We start from the raw sequence: 16184 nt of genomic DNA on the forward strand, positions 1-16184 counted from the left end.
CTGCCTGGAAGTAGAGTCAACGTGGAGGCGCATAGCACAGTGTTTCTCTGCCTCAGGCCCTCTAATTTTCTCTCTTGGCCCACAAGGGGTGGGAATTTCTGTGCCCCCTCCCTGTGTTCCTCTGAGAGTGGTGGACTGCTTCTCCTTACGCAAAAATCCGAGGCTGTGGATGGGAGTCTGCGTGCAGCAGGAAGTGGGAAGCTGAAATAACCTTGGGTCCCAGGTCTTTGGAAGCCCACATTGTCCCTAGAGCTGTTGCTTCTCTCCATGGGCTTGTGGGGTTGTTCTGTCCCCACTCGTGTCCTGTTGGATCGGCCACCCAGCAGGACCTCTCTGGATCCACTTCCTGTGGGATCTTCCCAGAGCATCTTTCACGGGTGCCATGACCCCTGTTTTCTGGATTGAGGTAGTAGGAAGGGCTCTCTCTTGTTTCTTTCTTCCTTTCTTCCTTTCTTTCTTTCTTTTTTTTTTTTTTTTTTTTTTTTTGAGACAGACTCTTGCTCTGTTGCCAGGCTGGAGTGCAGTGGCACAATCCCGGCTCACTGCAACCTCTGCCTCCTGTGTTCACGCGATTTCCCTGCCTTAGCATCCTGAGTAGCTGGGACTACAGGCACGTGTCACATGCATGTCTAATTTTTTGTATTTTAGTAGAGATGGAGTTTCACCATGTTGGCCAAGATGGTCTCAATCTCCTGACCTCATGATCTGCTTGCCTTGGCCTCCCAAAGTGCTGGGATTACAGGCATGAGCCACCACACCCAGCCTCCTCTTGTTTCTAATTGAATACTGGCCTATGCCAGACTAACCAAATACTCCCCGTTCATTCAAATTGTCTACTCCGTGTCCTTGGGCAGATTCCATTTCTTTCTTTCTTTCTTTTTTTTTGAGACGGAGTTTCGCTCTTGTTACCCAGGCTGGAGTGCAATGGCACGATCTCGGCTCACCACAACCTCCGCCTGCTGGGTTCAGGCAATTCTCCTGCCTCAGCCTCCTGAGTAGCTGGGATTACAGGCACGCGCCACCATGCCCAGCTAATTTTTTTGTGTGTTTTTAGTGGAGATGGGGTTTCACCATGTTGACCAGGATGATCTCGATCTCTTGACCTTGTGATCCACCCGCCTCGGCCTCCCAAAGTGCTGGGATTACAGGCGTGAGCCACCGCACCCGGCCGGCAGATTCCATTTCTGCTTAGCCAGAGAGACTTCCCTATTCCCTCAAAGAGTTAAACACTCTTTGATGGGAAAGGCAGGAGATTTTCTCTATGTAGTATACATATTTGGAAACTTGTATCTTAGCAGTTGGGTGTATTATATGCAAAAATAAAGTGCCTATTAGTTTTGCTGAATTTAATCAATATTGAGTGTCCATTATAAAAGCACCCATTAGGTCTATAACAGCATACCTTAAAATATATGCCAGTGAGGTTATCTATTTGATTCATGACTATTAAATCATTAATTTTGTACTTAACGTAGGAAATGTGATTGATTCATTCACGTGGCAAACTTGTACTTATTAAATATTTATAAAGTGTAAGGTACTGAGCTGAGGAATACAAAGAGATCTAACACTTATATCTTCTCCTCCAAAAGTTTATAATCTACTAGATGAAGCAAGCACATAGCACAAAAATAGCTAAATGAGGTTCTGTGTCAGAATCAGTCTGTTTCTTGAGAAATACAGCTTATTTGAAATTCACCTAACTTCAGGCTTGAGGAGTTTTTACTGAAACTAACTAAGGTTTGGCTCAGGTGTCTGGTATTGGAAAGGGCCACTCGGAAACTCCAAATACCATAAAGGTTCTGCATACCAGGGAGGAGCTATAGAGTTTCAGGGATTCTTTCACTTTAAAATTAAGAATTTTTTTTGGACTGCTCTGCAAGAAGCTGTGTAAAACCCAATGGAAAAAAATGACTAAATCATTCTTGATCTTCTGGCATTTAACAGAGCAAAATGTAAGTGGAAAGGGAGCAGGAATATCAGATTATTAATAGCACATTAACTACCTGAAGAACCTGTGGGTCAATAGAATGTGCAGAGAACCCTTTAAAGGGAATGTATCAAGTAAAGTCAAAACAGATGGATGGCAGAGTGAGTGGGCAATTATGAGGGGACGTGTGTCAGACACTGACAGGGTCTGCTACGGGCACCAGGGAGAAGCCGTCTCAAAGACTAGAGCCCCGCATCTACACATCTCTGGAAAGGGCCCTGGTTGGCTTATCTTTGGTCACAAGTCACCCTTGAGCCAGTCAATCACCTGGGCCCAACATAGCTATGGCTCTGTAGTAGCCATGGGAGCTACTGGGGTGGGAATATATGGGGAAAGTAACGGTGAGGGGTGTGCCCTGGGGTGATAGTCCTAGAAAAGGGTGCCCAGGATGCCTGACTTTAGCTGGAGAAATTTCTGCAGCTCAGCTTTCATTCTCCATCATTCGGCATTGAGTTACTCTTGTTTTGTCTATGACTCTGACATTAGGTCCTAGTTCTAAAAAAAAAAAAAAGCCGTGGATGAGACACGAAAGTGCCCACCTGGATTGCTGAAACAGGGTATTGTTCTTCACCATGCACCGTGTGGGTCTTGCCCCCGGTAACTCAGTTCTTCTAGAACTGGACTTCTCAGAGACGGGGGTCTGTATGAGTCTGTTCTCACGCTGCTGGTAAAGACCTACCCAAGACTGGGTAATTTATAAAGGAAAAGGTTTAATGGACTCTCACAGTTCCACATGGCTGGGGAGGCCTCACAATCACAGCAGAAGGCAAAAAGCACATCTTACATGGCAACAGGCAAGAGAGAATGAGAGTCAAACAAAAGGGGAAAACTCCTTATGAAACCATCAGATCTCATGAGACTCACTAGCATGAGAACAGTATGGGGGAAATCGCCCCCATGATTCAGTCACCTCCCACTGGGTCCCTCCTGCAACAGGTGGGAATTATGAGAGCTACAGTTCAAGATGAGATCTGTGTGGCGACACAGCCACACCATCTCAGGATCCTTACCCTGAACCTGGACCTATGACCCAGCTCCACTCTCGCTGGTAGACTAACCGGATGCTAAGTGCAGAACATCCCGTTTTCCTGGAATCTCAGCTGCTATGCTTGTAGCTCCATGTCTGCCTCTTCCTGCTGCCGTTACTGAGCCATGATGACTGCCTCACAAAGGCTGTCTGCAAGGCAAGGCTTGTTGTGAAGGTTCTGCAGAGGCTTGATCCACGGAGCAAAATAGAAAGCGACTGACAGAGTCGGGTTCCTGGAGGCAGCCAGCACCAAAATTGTCTGGGAGGGCAGGGTTACTCCAAAAGACCATCTGGGGGCATTCTCACACATTCCTGACATCTTCTCTCCATACTTTAGATACAGGGAATTTGAGTGGCTGGAGTGCGTGGACGAGGTGGAAAAAGACAAAAAAATGCAGAAAGCTTCAGACACCAAAATCACAAAATCTTACTGTGGATTCTATCCATTCCTGGACATTTTAGGAGGATGTTTTAGGAGGATGTTTTGGACGTTTTAGGAGGATGCTTGAAAACCACACACACATGCAGATTACACGCAGACCACCACATCGCTCCCCAGCACTTTCCAGTTTCCTGGCTGTGACCCTTCAGAAACCTCCCTGGAGAGGGTCTTCGCCATCTCCTCCCCCTCCCCAGAGAACTGTAGGGTAAAGGAGGGCTAAGAGTGAAGTTTGACGGTAAACTGGCGGTGTGCACCTCTTCTTACTTAGATCATCGAAACCCCCTCCAAGGATGTGAAAAGCTAGCCCGCATCTTTGAGGCTTGCCAGACTCCAGACATGACTTCCAAGACTGACTCCACAGATTAGGCAGGAAAGATTTCTCTGCTCTCTGGGCAGTAAGGAAGTCATCAAGTCTGGGCATGGTGGCTCATGTCTGTAAGCCAACACTTTGGGAGGCCAAGGCAGGCAGATCCCCTGAGCCCAGGAGTTGAGATCAGCCTGGGCAACATGGTGGGACCCCCCCATCTCTACAAAAAATACAAAACTTAGGCCGGCGTGGTGGTGCACACCTGTAGTCCCACCTACTCTGGAGGCTGAGGCAGGAGAATTGTCTGAGCCAGGGAGCTGGAGGCTGCGGTGAGCTGCGATTGCTCCACTGAGCCACTGCACTCCAGTCTGGGTGACAAAGCAAGATGCTGTCTCGAAAACAAACAGACAAAAAGCAGTGTTCAAAACATCTGGTTTTGAAAACTTCAGGGATATGAGGAGACTGATCTCTAAGGTATGCAAGTCCTTGGTTTTTAGAAAGAATCACTAGATTTTTCTTTTAAAAAAGCAAACTCTCATAGTTAATAACAATATATTGTGTACTTGAAAGTTACTGACAGAGTAGATCTTAAGTGTTCTCACCACAAAAATAAGTGTGTGAGGTAATGCATATGTTAAATAGCTTGATTTAGCCATTCTACAAAGTGTGTGTGTGTGTCTATATATATATATGTATACAAGCATCATGTTTTATACCATAAATATATACAATCTTTACTTGCCAATTTAAAAAAGAAAAAGCCAACTCTCAAAAGAGAGGAGTGGTAGAGTTGGTGCTAACTCTCTGTCCGGTTCTCTGTTCTTTTTATTCTGAGCATTTCGGTGAAGGCAGCATGGCCCAGGAGGAGGATGGGCCTGGAGAGCAGGCTGTGGAGGGAGGATACTGGCTGGACCCTTTCCTAGTGGTGTGACCTTGGGCAACTTACAAAACCTCTTGAGCCATAGTTTCTTTATCTAAAAATGGGCATAATAAGAGAATAAGAATAACTGATGTGAAAAATGAAATGAAAGAATGCGTATCGACTGGGAGTAGTGGCTCACGCCTTAATCCCAGCACTTTGGTAGGCCAAGGTGGGTGGATCACCTGAGGTCAGGAGTTCGAGGCCAGCCTGACCAACATGGCAAAACCCCGTCTCTACTGGAAATACAAAGATTAGCCGGGCATGGTGGCACACACCTGTAGTCCCAGCTACTCAGGAGGCTAAGGCAGGAGAATCTCTTAAACCTGGGAGGCGGCAGTTGCAGTGAGCTAAGATTGTGCCACTGCACTCCAACTTGGGCGACAGAGTGAGACTCTATCTTTAAAAAATAATAATAATAATGCATATCAACCCTTAGTTCATTACTTCGCACATGGAAGAATCTCAAGAGGACACACGTTTTGTGAAATGGCGAGGGCAGAAGGTGGACTAGGATGAAAGCAAGCATCTCAGGAGGGTGTCATGAATGGACCTCACCCTTTTTAAGCTCTGTGAGTGTCTGGCTTTGTCCTGCCCATTCTGGAATCTCCAGCACCAAGCAGGGGCCCAGTGGAGAGTGGGCACTAAGGAAATTCTTGTTAGACTGAACAGAGCCTTGACTGAGCCCTCATGGAGGAGAGATTTGCAGAAAGGGAAGGAAGGCAGGTGAGAGAGAAAAGGACAGAAAGACAGGATTGAGGTCGCAGGAGGGGACAAAGGCTACACAGAGAGACAAAGATGCCCAGTGATAAACTCTAACTGTGCCTGTCTTTAGAGTTCCCATAAAATGAATGGACTGGCAATGGAATTGTTTCAAAAGTGCTTTGGAAGCCAGATGGGAAGCTTATGTAATTGTTTTTACTTGCAAGCTCCAGTGAAAATAATGAGCCCTTTTCTTGCCTGCAGGGAAAGAAGGTTCTGGTTCAGACATCCTCCACCTAGCCCTCCCATGTGCTCTGCAGATGCCGTTCAGAAAAGCTGCCTCTTCTATGCAGTGCTTCTGGGCAGCTGGAGAGCAGGTGTGGGGGCAAGGGCTGGGGGGTTGGGCAGGGCGAGGAGAACTGGATGTTCCACCCTCCCAACCAAACACATCCCACATCTCCTCCCAGAGGCAAAGAGACATCAATAGAAAACCAAATTCTGAGGCTGGGTGTAGGATGGTGGGGTGGGGACCACGGAGAGACTTTTAAGACTTTTAATTCTTAAAGGGTAGTTGTAGATATGTGGTATATGAAAGCTGCTGGAAAGCGGTAAAGTGCTGTACAGATGCAGTCATCATTTGGTATCTGAGGGGGATCGATTCCAGGACCCCCTCACTCTAGGACACCAAAATCCAAGGATGTTCAAGTCCTTACTATAAAATGGTGTACTATTTGCATATATCCTACACACATCCTCCCATAGACTTTAAATAATCTCTAGATTACTTATAATACCTAATAAGATGTACATGCCATACAAATGGTCGTTATACTGTATTGTTTTTTAATTGTATTATTTTTGTTGTTGTTTTTTAATATTTTCAATCTGCAATTGGTTGAATCCATGGATGCGGAACAAGCAGGTAGGGAAGGCTGACGATATAAAGCTTTGTTAGTTATTAGTGTGGAGAGAAGAAAAAACACCAGAACAAGAGGTAGGTCAGGATTCTTCTACCTGCCCTGCTGCTCACCCCTTGATGGGCAGGCCCACTGCTAGCCTCTCTGGATCTTCGTTTTTCAGCTGCAAAACAAGGTTAATCTCCCTGATCCTACCTATGATCAAAAATGATCCCTGGCTTTTCCATGCTCAGAAGGCACGTGGCCCAGGTTTTTACTTGACCTGTACTTCACTCTGTCTAGTGTGTGATTTTTCTCAATACTTCAAAAAATTATTTACACAACTCCTGACTCAGCAGATTATAAGCTCCATGAAGGCAGGGACTGATGGGGAACACGGTCAATAATTTTTCATTTTCAGTCATTTACTTAAATATTTACTGAGGTCACTAGGCACTGTGTTAAACTCCAGAAATATAGCAGTGAGCAACTCAGATAAAATCTCTGCTTTCTGACTTTGCTTTCTGGTGAGGAAGATAGATAGTAATGATCAAACGTAGCATAAAGAAGAAAACGAAAAGGCAGCAGGCCCCTGTGTTGCACACCGGCAGGGGGCGCTATTTGCATGAATGTAATGTTAATGGATCTCTCTAGTATTGTGCAAAGGCAGCAACTCTGGTGATGCTGTATCACCAGGATCTGGCCCAGTGCTTAATATGCGGTAAGCACTCTGTAAATATTTATTCAAGAATAGGTGAAGGAATAAATGAGTGGTCTTAGTGTGGTAAAGTCTTTTGGTATCCAACTATATCCATGTTTCTCTCTTTTGGCATACACCTGCTGGCTCCTTGGAGTTAGAAAAGCCATGTTACTAATTCTGCCCAGTGACATGTAAGCAGAGGTGTTGAAATTTACTTCTGGGTGGGTACCTGACCATCTCCAGCTGTTCCTTCTCCTGCTGCAATGACCAGGGCAGTCGCAAGACAGTGGGTTCTCCATCACCCTGAGCCCCTGACTGATTTTGTGGAGCAGAGCAGACCCTCACTGGATATGAAGCATTTGCAAGATGAGCCTTCGTTATGTTAAGGCCCCGAGACTCTGGGGTTGTTAGCTACCATGGGTTGTTTGCCCAACCCATTCTGACTAACGGTCTCACTCTCCTCTTAAGTTCTTTGAGGGTGGGGGCCATGGGGCTGAGCATAGGGGCAACCTGGAAATGTTCAAAAAGAAGTGATAGAAGAAAGAGTAATGCACATTGATTAGTAAATACTATCAGTCTCTTTTCCCTCTGCTTGAATTTCTTCGCTCTTAGGAAACAGAATCGCTAGATTGTTCATTTCCAATGGGGGGGTTTCCTCTAACCCCTGAGACCCTCTTTGTGGCAGGTGAGGCAATGCTGCCCTTTTCTACACAGGAAAAAAAAAAAAACAAAAACACCAGTTTCTTTCCATGTGACTCAAATGGTCTAGAGAAAGGACACAGGAAAATCCCCAGGTTTGGAGCAAATGGGGTCTTTGCCTACTCAAGCCCCTTCATTGTGGCTTGCATGAAACAAAGAGAGATTTGTGGCGGTGCTGTGAGTACAAACAGAAGAACGGACGGAAATTCTCCATTCTCCACAGGGTGGGGAGCACACTGCTGCAGGTCCTCTCCTTAGACCCGGGGTCCTCAGACCCTGGCCTGCACCTGAGTCCCTGGAGGGCTCATTTGAATAGATTGTCAGTGCCCACATTACATTTGTGATGTGATTTGTTTGGAGTGGGGACTGAGAATGTGCATTTCTAATAACTCCCTGATGAAACTGATGCTACTGGTCCAGGGACTGTATTCTGAGAAACCATTGCCGAAGACCGATGCTCTGCCTTTCAAAGTCAAGAGTAAATGCAACACCTGTGAGATTGGCGCTATAAACTGCTATTAGTTATTAACGACGCGGGATCAACTAATTTTTTTTAGATTATTCAGATAAGAATGGGATAAAAGATGGAGGAAAGAAAAGTTTCAGTAAGGTGTGGGCCTGGGAAATAATCTAGTTTGAGTACTGCTGCCCAGAGGAGAGACAGATGATGTCTTAAAGGAAGGTCCTGGGTTGACAGCCAGAGGGACCTGGGATCAATATGGGTGCAAAGGTGGCCATGGAAAGACAAGTTTGAGAGTTGATCATTGCACAGTGGAAAGAGCAATGGACTTGGAGTCCAAAAACCTGCAGGCCTCTCCCATGAGACCTTGTGGCTGCTGGCAGCAGCCAAGGTGAGCCACTTTGAAGTCAGGTTAAAGCAGACTTGACAGCTTTTGCAGGGAGAGCCTGCTGTGGTTAACTCAGCTCCAGCCTTAACCTCTTTTGCACAAGGAGGTAGGTAAGCCCTTTCCAAGGCCCCACGTCCAGTGCACTGTCTGTACCCAGCCTGTGTTCCGGCATCTTCCTGCTGGCTTCTTGTCTATGGTCTCCAGCAAAACAGAGCTGTGCTGTGCCAAGGGTTAGTGTAGGTGGCTGTGACTCATTCAGCCTCATGGGGAAGCAGATGCTGCCACTGTAACCAGCGCTGCCAGGGAAACAGGCTAAATAAATCCCAGATCCTTGTGGAGGGCAGAGAACAAGCTGCCTGCAGCCAGTAAGCCAGCAGCTCTGGTTCTGATCTGGTTCAGCCACTGCAATAGCCTGTGCCCAGCTCTCAGCTTCGGGGCTTACTGGGGACTGGGATTGGGAACAGCAACAACAGAGGCTTGCGCAGAGGCTGGAGCATGTGACAAGAGGTGGTGTATTAGTCCGTTTCCGTGCTGCTGATAAGACATCCTCGAGACTGGGTAATTTATTTTTTTAAAAAAAGAGGTTTAGTGGACTCACAGTTCCACGTGGCTAGGGAGGCCTCACAATCATGGTGGAAGGCAAGGGAAAAACAAAGGCATGTCTTACATGGTGGCAGGCAAAGAGAGAATGAAAGCCAAGTGAAAGGGGTTTCTCCTTATAAAACCACCAGATCTCATGAGACATATTCACTACCATGACAACAGTATGGGGGAACCATGCCCATGATTCAGTTATCTCCCACTGGATCCCTCTTGCAAAACGTGGGAATTATGGGAGCTAAAGATGATGAGATTTGGGTGGGGACACAGCCAAACCATATCAAGTGATCAGAAGGCTGTGTCTGATGATGGGTGCCTGTGCACAGTTACAGGATCCCAAGCTAAGCCTCGGGCACTAGGCTGTCAAGTTCACACAAATCCCTCTCCAAAAATCTGTGAGATATTTGTGCTTACTAGTGGGGTGGGGAGAAGAGATGAGAAACTCACTCTTTTTTTAAAGACAGGGTCTCACTCTGTCACCCAGGCTAGAGTGCATTGGTGAGATATCAACTCACTGCAACCTCTGCCTCCTGGGTCTAAGCGATTCTCATGCCTCAGCTTCCCAAGTAGCTGGGACTACAGGTGTGTACCACCACATCTGGCTAATTTTTGGTAGAGATGGGATTTCACCATGTTGTCCAGGCTGACCTTGAACTCCTGATCTCAAGTGATTCGCCCATGTTGGCCTCCCAAAGTGCTGGGATTACAGACCTGAGCCACCATCCCCTGAGCCAAGAAACTCACTCTTGATTCTCTTCTCTCTCCTATTTGGAAAAGAGCAGTTCCCTCACTAGACAATGTGAAGCTGCTCTCTATTCCAACTGGCCAGAAATCGGCACGCTGAGAAGTGTTTGTTTTGTCATAAACCAAGAAAAGGAAACTGAGGCCAGAAGGTACAATGATCTAACCAAAGCCCCACAGAGGCTTTTAGAGAGAGTGTCAGGCTGGGCCCCTGGTATCCTGGACACAGAGCCTCATCATTTTCCACTGGACACTGCACCCCATGGAAACAATTTTGTGGGGCTTAGGGAATTTGCTTTACCATGAATAGCTGCTCTCACAGGCAGTGGGTGGTGCCATTAACAGCATACGCTGCTTTTTCCAAGAGCAACAGGGAGTCTCTAGCCAGTTTTCTCCAACTTCATCAACTCCTAAGCCAGGCTAATGAGTCCGTGGCTCTGCCGGTCAGATAGTGGGACTCCCAAGAGTTTTTAGGTTTGCCTAACATCCTGTCATTGCAGGGTCAGGAACAGAGTCAGAGTTGGGTCTCTTGGGTTTTCAAACCAGCCCTCCTGAGGTAGTGAATATCCAAACTCATCAGTCCCACCTGATGATACTCAGGTCATTCCCTCCCCTCCAAAGGGGAGAAAATGATATCCCTAAGTAATAATTCCTAATAAGGACTCCAGACAGATGAGACATGAAAGATAGATAGGACTCTAGTTCTATCTCTGCCACGAACAGCTGTGTGGCCTTGGGAAGTCACTACACCTCTCTGAACCTTGGTTATGTCAGCTCTCGCGTGAGACGTGATCTGCTCCACCGCCTTTGAAGGTGGTTGGGATCTGGCATATATGAAAGTGCTTTGAAAACGTTTACATAAAAGGATCTTTTCTTATTCTGAATGAATGTTCTAGAGGGGTACCAGGCAAGGTAGTGCAATGAGGAATATTCTCTATTTTCCTGAGAATGTGCTTGTTTAAATATAACTGTGTGTGGCTCAAGCCTGTAATACCAGCACTTTGGGAGGCCGAGGCGGGTGGATCACGAGGTCAAGAGATCGAGACCATCCTGGTCAACATGGTGAAACCCCGTCTCTACTAAAAATACAAAAAATTAGCTGGGCGTGGTGGCGCGTGCCTGTAATCCCAGCTACTCAGGAGGCTGAGGCAGGAGAATTGCCTGAACCCGGGAGGCGGAGGTTGCGGTGAGCCGAGATCGCGCCATTGCACTCCAGCCTGGGTAACAAGAGCGAAACTCCGTCTCAAAAAAAATAAAAATAAAAAATAAAAAAATAACTGTGTGGAAGCAGGCTCTGGAACAGAGGGCCTTGGCCACCCACTGTGCCTGTCTCTTGGTGGGACAAATGAAGCTTGTGAAATACAGCTGGGGCTTTTTAGGGGGAGTCTGGCCACTCCAAGGAAAATTCTGGAGTCACAGCAGAGATTCTAAGATGTTGTGCAAATGCTAGTGGAGCTCCTACGCTCATGGGGTGCTTAGTGTTAGGGTTTTAAAAGGCAAAGGCCCTACCGGGGAAGATTGCTAAGTGTGTACAGAGGAGATTAATCAACACTGGAGAAACTAGAGAAGGCTTCAAAGAAGAGGAGTCAAGTGGCCTATACAGAGGCTAATGATGGTGACAGACTCATCTGAGCCAAGGCCAGGGCAGAGAACTCCTATTTGAGACCATGGAAGAAGTTGGGTCTAGGAAGCTGCAAGTCAAAGGAACGGGATAAACAGGGCCACACGGTGGAAGTGCTGCAGAAGCACAAGCAGAACACTAGCCACGGAGCAGGGGCCAGAGATTGCGATCAGCCTCCCTGAGTCTAGAGCTTGGACCATGTGTGAGTGGAATCCACCCACAGACAGCTCGGGAGCAGCCAAAGCTTCTGGGGTGACCATGGATTGATGGCCTACATTTTTTTCTCCGTTTCATAGGCCACCTGGTACAGGGCACATGGGTTGATCCTCCTGCCTGAAAGGACCAGGTTCAGCACAGTGAATAGGACTTCCAAAGATGGAGACCAGAGATGATGGGTGGGAAAGTGGGTTGATGGAGTCCGGAGATGATGAAGGGACTGAAATGCCAGCGAAGGCCCCCGGGTGATGGCAGGCCCAGCGTGGGATGGTGGAGGCCACTGTCAGAGTTGGGGAATGCTGTGAAGTCCAGTGTGATTTTATTTGGTGAGCCTGGGGGTTAAAATGAAAGGCAAGAACAGAAAGCCAGGGAAGGCCAGCGCTTAATGCACAGCCAGAAATCTGTACTTTATTCTGCAGACAGTGGGGAGCCATTGGCTGGTTTTGAGAATATTTCATCTGGCTGATTATTCTGGCAACAATGCGGGGAAACTCAGGTGAAAAAGACCTCTTGGCAAGAGGAAATAGAGACCTTAACAAGAGCAGGGGCAGTAGAGAATAAAAGACAGATTTCAAAGAAATTCTGGAGGCAGAATCAATAATACCTAGTGATAGGCTGAAAAGGGGAACGAGGCACAAAGAAACATCCCAAGGAGATTTTAAATTGCGAGCTTGTGTTGAGGAAGATGGTGATATAAACAGAGAAAATACAGGAATCAAAATTGGAAATATGAAAAGCAGAGGATGTTTATGAGAAAAGATGATGAATCCAGTTGTAAATATGTTGACATCGAGGTGTGTGTTGGGTCACCTGTGTGCCAGCATCCCTTCGATACATGGAAACACAGGTCTCCAGCAAAAGAGGGAAGTAGATTGGAGATGAACTCATCCGGGGAGGGGGCCAAAGTCCTGGAAATAACTGATATTTAAAAGGAGAGGGTATAAAATAAAAGGAGGAATGGGCTTGAAAAGAAAACCACGAGAAATGCACAAGTATAAGTTCGCAGGAAGGAAGGAGGAATCAAGGAAGCAGGCAAAGAAGTCGTGGTTGACAAAGGCGAAGGGAAAAGCCAGGCGCTCTGTTCCTGATGCTGAGGGAGGTGCTGCAGAAACAGGGTCAAGGCATTAGCCACATCTCTTTGAAAATCAACTCCAACTAATGTCAACGTCTAGTGGATTTATTGGCTTGAAATTCAGCCAGTGTGGAGTAGTGATACTGGCTGAAGTGGCACTTGGTGTTTTGCAGCCTTCCAGTGTTGATGTCCTCTTCTGGCAGCATGCAGATTTCCTTTTGAGGCATTTACTCTTCCCTGATAGACGCAGTCTGGTGGGGCCCATCCCTAACTAAGGATTAGGCTTGTGCCTCCAGCTGGGCCCATCTACAGGGTCCCTAGAACTTGAATCTTGAGCAGAATGAAATGAAAAAGACAGAAGGGTAGGATCCCACCTCACAGAGGGTCTGTCTGCATAAATTGTTCCATGTGATTATTGTAATCTATATTGCATCTTAGGCCTTACAGGGACCTGGATTCCTACCTGTTTCCAAGCTTGGCTCTTCAGACTTCCATCATTTCTCTGAAAACCTGACATCCTTCAAATAAACTCTTTGGCTGGAAATAACGTGGCTGCATGTAACCAAGAAGTGCTGACTGATACAGCCTTAGGCGCATACTTCCATCTGACTTCCTCCACCATTAGGATCTGGCCTCGGCAGCCCAAAGACCACAGGAGAAAAATTCAGGATTGAGCAATTGTGTGCACTGCTCGGCAGTCACTGAGGCCTGGGAGGTGGCGTCATGTCAAAGGACGGTGGCCCTTACTCCTTAATTTCACGAAGTGGAGGAAGGAGCCATGCCCCTGAAGATGGGTGGATAAAACTGTACCTGTGAAGCCCGGACATCTCACCAAGACGCAGATTGATTCTGTGGGGCTGGGGCTGGTCCCAGGTTGAGGCTGATGCTGCTGGCGCCTGGTCCTCATTTCAGTAGCAAAGCCCTCGGGGTCACAAACAGGGAGACTGTGTAGACTGAAGAGGGGGGCGTTTAGGCAATTCAGAACATCTTCAGTAATCAAAACAGCTGTTTCAGTAGCATTACTGGGGTGAAAGCCAATGACAGTGAGCAGAGAGAGTTGGAGGGAGGGGACAGATGACGAACGATGGAGTGTCTGAGAGCGCGGCAACACCTGCCCTCCTTGGGGTGTCACAGGGATGTGCTTCGCAGTTGAGTTCTGGGTAAATACGTGCCAGTGTTTGTGGGAGGGGGGCGGGTGCGTGGAAGCCTGTCCCACTCGCCCCTGCCCAGTCTTGCATCCTGCTCCTCCCAGCACTCGCCATGCCGAGCCTCACAGGCTTCAGCTGGCGTGGCCCCTCCACTCGCCCTCTCTTTCACCCACTGGGTGCTCTCGGCCTCTTAGGGGCTTTCCACACCTTTCTCCCCTCTCTTTCTCCATCCTGTCCGTGTTGTCTCATCTTTCCTGTCACCTCTGAGAACTGTTTGAGGTAAAATAGAAGATTGGGGCTGGACGTGGTGGCTCACGCCTGTAATCCCAGCACTTTGGGAGGCTGGGACAAGTGGATTATTTGAGGTCAGGAGTTCGAGACCAGCCTGGGCAACATGGTGAAAACTTGTCTCTACTAAAAATACAAAAATTAGCTGGCTGGGGTAGTGTACACTTGTAATCCCAGCTACTTGGGAGGCTGAGGCGGGAGGATCACTTGAACCAGGGAGGCAGAGGTTGCAGTGAGCCAAGATTGTGCCACTGCACTACAGCGGGAGGAGACAGAGTGAGACTCCATCTCAAAAAAGAAAGAAAGATGGGACATGAGTTGGATTCTGTCATTTCCCTGCTCAAAACCCTTCAGTGGCTCTCACGTTACCCCAGTAAAAGCCCAAATCCTTCCAGTGGCTCCCAGGGCCTTCGGTGACCTGGCCACTCACTCCCCTCAGTCCTCCTCTCCCACCGTCACCTCACTCTCAACATTGGGGTCACAGAAGAGTCCTGGCTTTTCCTCAAACACACTGCACAGGATTCCAACTTCAGTTCCTTACAGTTTTGTATGGAGTGGGTTCCATCACCCTCTCCACATCTTTGCATGAAAGTCACCTTCTCCACATAAAATTTGACCATGCATGTTCACAGCAGCACTGTTCACAAGGGCCAAAAGGTGGAAGCAGCTCAAGTGTCCATCACCAGGTGAATGGATGCACAAACTGTAGTCTATTCATACGATGAAATGCTATCTGGCCATATAAAGGAATGAAGTCCTGATACATACTACAACATGATGCATCTTGAAAACATTATGTTCAATTATAGAACCTGGACACAAAGGACCACATATTGCAGGATTCCTTTCATTGAAATGTCCAGAATTGACAGATCTACAGACACAGACAATAGATCAGTGTTGTCCAGGGCTGGAGGGAGGGAAGAATGGGAAGTGACAGCTAATGGGTGTAGAGTTTTCTTCAGGGTAATGAAAATGTTCTACAACTGATTGAGGTAATGGTTGCATAAATCTATACATATACTAAAAAACATTGAGTTGTAACTTTAAACAGGTAAATGGTGTGTGCTATAGTTTAAATGTCCCCTCCAAAACTTATGTCAAAATTTAAAATTTAATTTCCATTGTGATGGTATTAAGAGGTGGGTGGGAGCTTTGAGAGGTGATTAGGTCATAAGGGCCCTGCCTTCATGAATGAATTAACGCTGTTATTGCAAGAGTGGGTTAGTGATCCAAGGAGCCAACTTCAGGTAAAAGGATGGGGTTGGCCTCCATTTTTTCCGTCCTGCGTGCACACTTGCTCACCATGTGGTATTGCAGCATGGGATATTACTGCACAGAGCTTCTTGTCAGATGTCAGCACTGGGCTCTTGGATGTTTCAGCCTCCAGAACTACAAGTCAAATTAAGTCTGGGTTTTTGGGGTTTTTTTTGTTTTTTGGTTTTTTTTAGAAGGCGTCTTGCTCTGTTGCCAGGCTGGAGTGCAGTGGCGTGATCTCAGCTCACTGCAACCTCCGCATCGTGAGTTCAAGCAATTCTCCTGCCTCAGCCTCCTGAGTAGCTGGGACTACGGCACGTGCCACCACACCCAGCTAATTTTTGTATTTTTAGTAGAGACAGGGTTTCACCATGTTGGCCAGGATGGTCTCGATCTCTTCACCTCATGATCTGCCTGCCTCGGCCTCCCAAAGTGCTGGGATTACAGGCATGAGCCACTGCACCTGGCCGTTCTCTTTTCTTTATAAATTACCCAGTAAATGGTACTCTCTTATAGCAGCAGAAAGTAGGCTAAACCAGTTTAGTATTAGTTCGAGTGCTCTAGCACTCAAAAATCAATAGGTTATATACACACATATATATGAAGAGATTTATTATAGAAATTGCCTACTCAATTATGGAGTCCAAGAAGTCCCATGATTTACTGTCTGCTATTAACAGCTAAAGACCCAGAAACGCTGATGGTGTAATT

Source organism: Saimiri boliviensis, chromosome 2 (genome assembly GCF_048565385.1).
Source record: "Saimiri boliviensis isolate mSaiBol1 chromosome 2, mSaiBol1.pri, whole genome shotgun sequence".
Classification (NCBI taxonomy): Eukaryota; Metazoa; Chordata; class Mammalia; order Primates; family Cebidae; genus Saimiri; species Saimiri boliviensis.